This window comes from Schistocerca nitens, chromosome 6, assembly GCF_023898315.1.
Source record: "Schistocerca nitens isolate TAMUIC-IGC-003100 chromosome 6, iqSchNite1.1, whole genome shotgun sequence".
NCBI lineage: Eukaryota > Metazoa > Arthropoda > Insecta > Orthoptera > Acrididae > Schistocerca > Schistocerca nitens.
Window position 1 is genome coordinate 440765846 of NC_064619.1, and position 7653 is coordinate 440773498.

Below are 7653 nucleotides of genomic sequence, written 5' to 3' on the forward strand. Positions count from 1 at the left end.
GGACGAAATTTTGTGACAGACATTTTTATATTGCTAGTACGTGAGAAATCGCGCTGCGAAGTCCGAGTGCGCGAATTTTCCTTCACCCTGTATATACACACATCAAAAAAAGTTTTTCATCACCTCTGTTCCGTGAGTTCCAGAACCTATACAGAAAACTGGAATAGAGATCAACATAAATATCATTTCCGCCCTTTTTATTGCTCATGAAAACCACACATTGCATGTTGTACCACCGTACAGCGAGACCATTAGAGGTGGTGATCCAGATTGCTTTACACACCAGTAGCATGTCCTCTATTATTGCATGCCTGTATTCGTCGTGGCATTCTATAACAAGTTCATCAAGGCACTGTTGGTCCAGATTGTCCCACTCCTCAACAGCGATTCTGCGTAGATACCTCTGGGTGGTTGGTGGGTCACTTCGACCATAAATAGCGCTTTTCAATCCATCCCAGACATGTTCGCTAGGGTCCACGTCTGGAGAACATGCTGGTCACTCTAGTCGATCGATGTCGTTATCCTGAAGGAAGTCATTCACAAGATGTTCACGATGGGGGCGCAAATTGTCGTCCATGAAGACGAATGCCTCAGCAATATGCTGCCGATATGGTTGCACTATCGGTCGGTGGATGGCATTCACGTATCTTACAGCTGTTACGGCGCCTTCCATGACCACCAGCGGCGTACGTCGGCCCCACGTAATGCCACCCCAAAACATCAGAGAACCTCTATCTTGCTACACTCGCTGGGCAGTGTGTCTAAGGCGTTCAGTCTGACCGGGTTGCCTCCAAACATGTCTCCGACGATGGTCTGGCTGAAGCCATATGCGACACTCATCGGTGAAGAGAACGTGATGCCAATCCTGAGCGGTCCATTCGGCATGTTGTTGGGCCCATCTGTATCACTCTGCATGGTGTCGTGGTTACAAAGATGGACGTCGGGAGTGAAGTTGCGCATCATGCAGGCTATTGCGCACAGTTTGAGTCGTAACACGACGTCTTGTGGCTGCACAAAAAGCACTATTCACCATGGTGGCGTTGCTGTCAGAGTTCCTGCGAGCCATAATCCGTAGGTAGCGGTCATCCACTGTAGTAGTAGCCCTTGGGTGGCCTGAGCGAGGCATCTCATCAACATTTCCTGTCTCTCTGTATCTCCTCCATGTCCGAACAACATCGCTTTGGTTCACTCCGAGACGCCTGGACACTTCCGTTGTTGAGAGCCCTTCCTGGCACAAAGTAACAATGCGGACACGCTCGAACAGCTATATTGACCGCCTAGGCACGGTTGAACTACAGACAACACGAGCCATGTACTTCCTTCCTGGTGGAATGACTGGAACTGTCGCCGGCCGGAGTGGCCGAGCGGTTCTAGGCGCTACAGTCTGGAACCGCGCGACCGCTGCGGTCGCAGGTTCGAATCCTGCCTCGGGCATGGCTGTGTGTGATGTCAGGTTAGTTAGGTTTAAGTAGTTCTAAGTTCTAGGGGACTGATGACTTCAGCAGTTAAGTCCCATAGTGCTCAGAGTCATTTAACCATTTGATCGGCTGTCGGACCCCTTCCGTCTAATAGGCGCTGCTCATGCATGTTTGTTTACATCTATGGTCAGTTTTAGTGACACCTCTGAACAGTGAAAGTGATACAATATACACAGTCAACGAGTATCTTCAGGAGTTCTGGAAACCGGGGTGATGCAAACGTGTTTTGATGTTTGTATGTACGTATGTATGTCCCTTCCGCATCTTCTTCTGAGCCACTGTATCGGTGTCAGACAAACTCAGTGCAATGAGCTAGTGTACATGAAATTTGCCTCGCAAATAGCCATCATCACTACCCAGCTTGTTATTGATGCCACAACGATGTACTACAAATTAATCAACTTCACATCTAAAACACCCGTTTTCAGTTACTGTATATATCAATTGTACGTACTTCATCCTTTTTATCTTGTTTTAAACTCATTGTACTTTAACAAGCTGTAAGGCCGCGGGGCAGTTACTTTATGATGCCACCCTTGCCCCCAGCCACTCGTTTGGAAACAGATATGGCAATAAATTACAAAATTGTGAATATAAGCACTAAGAAACACGAATATATCTCTTTTATTCCAATCTATGACAGCAGCCGGCCGCTGTGACCGAGCGGTTCTAGGCGCTTCAGTCCGGAACCGCGCTGCTGCTACGGTCGCAGGTTCGAATCCTGCCTCGTACATGGATGTGTGTGATGTCCTTAGGTTAGTTAGGTTTAAGTAGTTCAAGTCTAGGGGACTGGTGACCTCAGATGTTGAGTCCCATAGTGCTTAGAGACATTTTTCTATGACCGCATAAATTGCCTTCAGACTATCGATTTCGATCAGTACGGAAGACATTTCTCATAACGTACATCTGGCGCACAGCATTGTATGGGAGGCCATCATGGACTATGAGGGAACTAGAGGAGAGAATCGGAGCGTATGAGATGTGGTGCTATAAAGGATATTGAAAATTACGTGGACTGATAACACAAGAAATGATGAGTTTCTCCACAGAATCGGCGAGTATAAAAATATGCCGGCCGGTGTGGCCTTGCGGTTCTAGGCGCTTTAGTCTGGAACCGCGTGACCGCTACGGTCACAGGTTCGAATCCTGCCTCGTGCATGGATGTGTGTGATGTCCTTAGGTTGGTTAGGTTTAAGTAGCTCTAAGTTCTAGGGGACTGATGACCAGAGATGTTAAGTCCCATAGTGCTCAGAGCCGTATTTTTTATAAAAATATGTAGAAAACATTGGCAATAAATAGGGACAGGATAATAGGACAGGTGTTAAGACACAAGGGGGTAACTACCGTGGTACTAGAGGGAGCCGTAGAGGGTAAAAATTCTAGGGTAAGAAGGAAGTTAGAATATAAGTAATAAACAATTGACGAAGCATGCATGTGCTATCTGAGATGAAGAGGCTGACACAGGAGAGGAAGTCGTGGCGGTCTGCGTGTGACCAGTCAGATGACGGACGACATAAAAAAAAAGACACTGTACACAGTACAGTACCAACATCTTATGTAATGTTTCTGGCTTAATCGGCCATCATATTAGGCTCCAAGAAACTGTTCAAATGGTTCAAATGACTCTGAGCACTATGGGACTTAACATCTGTGGTCATCAGTCCCATAGAACTTAGAACTACTTAAACCTAACTAACCTAAGGACATCACACACATCCATGCCCGAGGCAGGATTCGAACCTGCGGCCGTAGCGGTCACGCGGTTCCGGACTGAGCGCATAGAACCGCGAGACCACCGCGGCCGGAAGAAGCTGTTCCCAGAGCAGTGGAGATGCAAGAAGTATATAGATGACGAAATGTGGTGTGAGGTACCTGTGACAGATGTTAGATTCGGTACCATTCCCGTGAGAAAGACGGCCTGCATAATGCTGCTGTATTCGGAGCAAGGGCGCCAAAACGTTAAAGTAAGTTATTATTATTAGTTAAACTACTCATTGGAATGACTTCACTTTTTAATATAAATATCTCTTAACAGCTATCAATCAGTAATTTCAGAATTTGTAAAAACAATTTAAATCAAAAAGAAAAGACTGTCAAAATTGCAGACGAAGCACTTCGGAAGTGTTCGGGTCACGCCTTTTCTGGTATGGCGCGGGAAGTGTTTCGGTCTGTTCGTCACTCTGGATTAGGCAGTCGACAAGAACAGACGTGTTATCTGTCGTAGGATGTGTTTCCAATTTTTATTTAAGTTCCTGTTCGTCACTCTGGGTTAGGCAGTCGAGATGTACAGTCATGATGTCTGTGGCAGGCTGTGTTTGCCAGTATTCAGTATTAAAAGATTCACTCCGGCAGTCATGAGTCACAGACACGTGCCACAAATAGTGTAAAGATACATTATCGTAAAAATTGTGTTTGATCACGTACTTTGCAGTATCAGAAGGTGTTGTGGTTCAAAATGGTTCAAATGGCTCTGAGCACTATGGGACTCAACTGCTGAGGTCATTAGTCCCCTAGATCTTAGAACTAGTTAAACCTAACTAACCTAAGGACATCACAAACAACCATGCCCGAGGCAGGATTCGAACCTGCGACCGTAGCGGTCTTGCGGTTCCAGACTGCAGCGCCTTTAACCGCACGGCCACTTCGGCCGGCAAGGTGTTGTGTTAAGATCATGTAGTCTTCTCATGTGGCTACATTAAAATACGTGAGTGGCATCCCAAAGAAGTGATACATTGAAACTTCGTGGCAGATTAAAACTGTGTGCCCGACCGAGACTCGAACTCGGGACCTTTGCCTTTCGCGGGCAAGTGCTCTACCAACTTTTTTTTTCTTTTTTTTCTTTTTTTTCTTTTTTCTTTTTTTTGTGCCCGACCGAGATTCGAACTCGGGACCTTTGCCTTTCGCGGGCAAGTGCTCTACCAACTTTTTTTTTTTACGCTACCCCTCTTTTTTTCTTTTTTGCCTTTCGCGGGCAAGTGCTCTACCAACTTTTTTTTTTTTTTAAATCGAATGTCAGGCTTACCACCTTTGCTGACATACATTTTGTGGTACTATCGCATAAATAGTGTCTACAAAGTCCCTATGTTGACAAATAGTGGCTAATGAGAAAATTAATTAATCAACGAAATGAATAAAACTGAAAATGTCCAAATGAAAGACATGAAGACATTGCGGATAGTACAAATACAAAAGAAACATGCTCCTGTAGCAATGAAATGAAATTCGTGTCGGGGGCGACATCTGCTCACGACCCGACGTTCGATAAAGCAAGAGAGCCATCTATCGACTCGTTCTCCAGACGTTGATGTAAGACTGGGTCGTCTTCTCGAAGTTAACTAAGGGTCCGTAAGTGTGATCGATGTCTATCTCGGCTTCTTCGTCTATCTCAGCTCTCACCCGTCACACCCCATCTGGCCGGCGGGTCGGTAAATGTAAGTCGCAAGTAATTAGCGAAGTCTTGCCTATATTTCGTATGCTGTTGCAGCTTCGTGTGTCCATCCAGGAGAAAATGCCAAAAATCAATTTTGTCCTTTTCCGCTTCGTTATATACGTAGCCCACCACCATTCCCCGCACCCATGTCACCGCATTGGTTTTTTGGACCGGGAAATAAGATTCTTGGGGGAAAAAAAGTGTGTCTGATGAAATTGTGTGAGGGGCGGAGCGTAACAGGAACGCCAATATCTGTTGTGCCAAGTGCCACACTGGAGCCGTCCCACTACATACTAAACGATGTTCATCAGTGTCCACTGTTGCGCAGCCTAAACATAGTGGAGTGTCTGCCAAATGAATCGCGTGCCGCCGTTGATTCGTTGCGTACTTCCTATTTATCACCACATACCATGTTGAGCGTACCGACGTTGGGAGGTAAACGTTCCGTATAACGCGCCATATCTGTCGCCAGTTCTTGTCTGGGTACTTCTTTTCCAGGGTATTCCTGGGGCACCGGCGCAGTAAGAGTTGGTATACGTCTCGCGTCGTCGGTAGTCGTGTTGTTGGGAAGGAATCGCTGACATAGCTAAGCTCCAAAAAAAAAAAAGACTTGAAATGTGACAGCTTCGGTGAAATATGGCCCACATTGACTGGGGGCAGCATTGAAGTGGGCGTTAGTACATCGGCCAAGGCACCCGAGATATTGCTAAATTGACCGCGCCACTGTCGGAAAATCGTACTTACGAATAACGCCCGTGCCTTTTCATACACGTTCACTAGACCAAGCCCACCCTCTCCAGGTGGTAGCGTAAGCGTTGTGTATCGGATCTTAAACAGGTGTCCCACACTCACGTAGGTTCCGAAAGTTGCTTGTATCCGTGATGCCATTGTGCGCGTTAAAGGCAGGACATGCGCTACGTGAGTGAGTCTCGGTGCTAGGTATACGTTAACATAGGTCACCCTCTGAATCATATCCAACGCTCTTAATTTCTGTAACAGCACCATTGTCCGCATCAGCTTCAATATGCGTCGGTAGTTATCCGCTGCTGTCCGCTGCACATCCGTGTGGAACGTAATACCTAGGCATTTGATGGTCGGAACTAAGATGAGCGGCCCTTCCTCCCCCGGTTGTAATCCTCGACCGACGTTCATGCAGCGTGATTTTTGTAGATTAAGCACGCTTCCTGCCGCCATCCCATATCGCTGTATCCATGCCAACGCCGTACGTACTTCTTCGCCTGTCCGTGCCACCAGCATCACATCGTCAGCATAAGCGCGGCAATGAAAGGTCAGTTGTGGCAACGGCACTCCCTCCAACCGTCTTCGGAGACCATATAGACAGGGTTCCAATGCCATTGCATACAAAAATATCGAAAGGGGGCAACCTTGACGAACTGACCTTGAAATAACAATGTAGTCAGTGCCCCGCCCATTCACCGAGACCTTTGATCGTACGCCGTGTAACAGTCGCATGATCACTAGGATGAAGGCCCGCGGGATTCCCAATCTGCCCATCACCGCATGCAAAAAGGTATGATCCACTCTGTCGAACGCATGATCGAAGTCAATAGCGACGAGTGCCCCACGCACTCGGCATGCCGCTGCTAATGCGATGATATCTCGGTAGTCACCGAGCGCCGTATGTACGTTACTCTTGCCGCCGAGGCAAGTTTGATCTCTGAGGAGTCTATCAGAAAGTGTAGACCGCAGGCGAGCCCCAAGGATGCGCGCGAAAATCTTATAGTCGCAGTTCAAGAGAGTGAGTGGTCTATAATCTCCTGGATTTCTGCCACCGCGTGGTTTGGGTATTGGGATGATGATACCCTCCGTGAATTCGACAGGTATCTCAGTCTGCGGTAACAGGAGTTCGTTGTACATCTGAATCCAGGTCCGTCCCATGAGGTATGCAAAGGCGCGGTAAAATTCAATTGGGAAGCCGTCCTGTCCTGGGGACTTGTTCGGTGCCCCCCTGGCAATTGCGTCTGTCAGCTCGTCCTCTGTTATCGCTGTGATGAAAGTCTCTGCATCCAGTGGTGGTCCTCTATCTGGCATTTCCGAGATGATATCATGTAGTGTCTCGTGGTTCACATGTACAGGTCCATATAGCTGGCGGAAATAGTCGGTAAACACATGCGCAATATCACGCTGGTGCACAACTTGCTGGCCGGTTTCAGAGATTAGTTCCCTGATCAATGTCCTGCGTCGTCGTTGGCGTTCACGTACCACGTGGTGCATGGAGGGGGTTTCGGCAGCAACTGTGTCCGCCAATCTCGCCCGGACCATTATACCTTCCATTCTTAGTCTCGTCAGCTGTAATAACTTGGCTTTTATCCTGCGCATGGCCGTGTGCCTTTCCGGCGATGGTTGTTGGGTCATCAGCTCCCTCAGGGCTGTAAAATAAAAATCAGCCGTCGTGCTGTTCCACTGCGATTTGTCCTGCCCGTATCGTATCAACGTTCTCCGTAATGTTGGTTTGGCGCATTTAATCCACCACTGGAGAACCGAGGTGTAGGCTCGTTGTCGGCGAACGCAGGTCTCCCAGGCCGCCTCTATCGACCGGTGACATTCAGTGTCACGTAGAAGTGCACAATTCATTTTCCAGTGACCTTTACTCCGCCATATCTTCTGACGCGTTAGTGAAATCGTACAAACGTACGCCATATGATCCGTAAAACCCGCTGGCCAGATTTCGGCATCCAGTAGCGCCGTCCGTAGTGCTCGTGTCACATACACCCTATCAAGTCT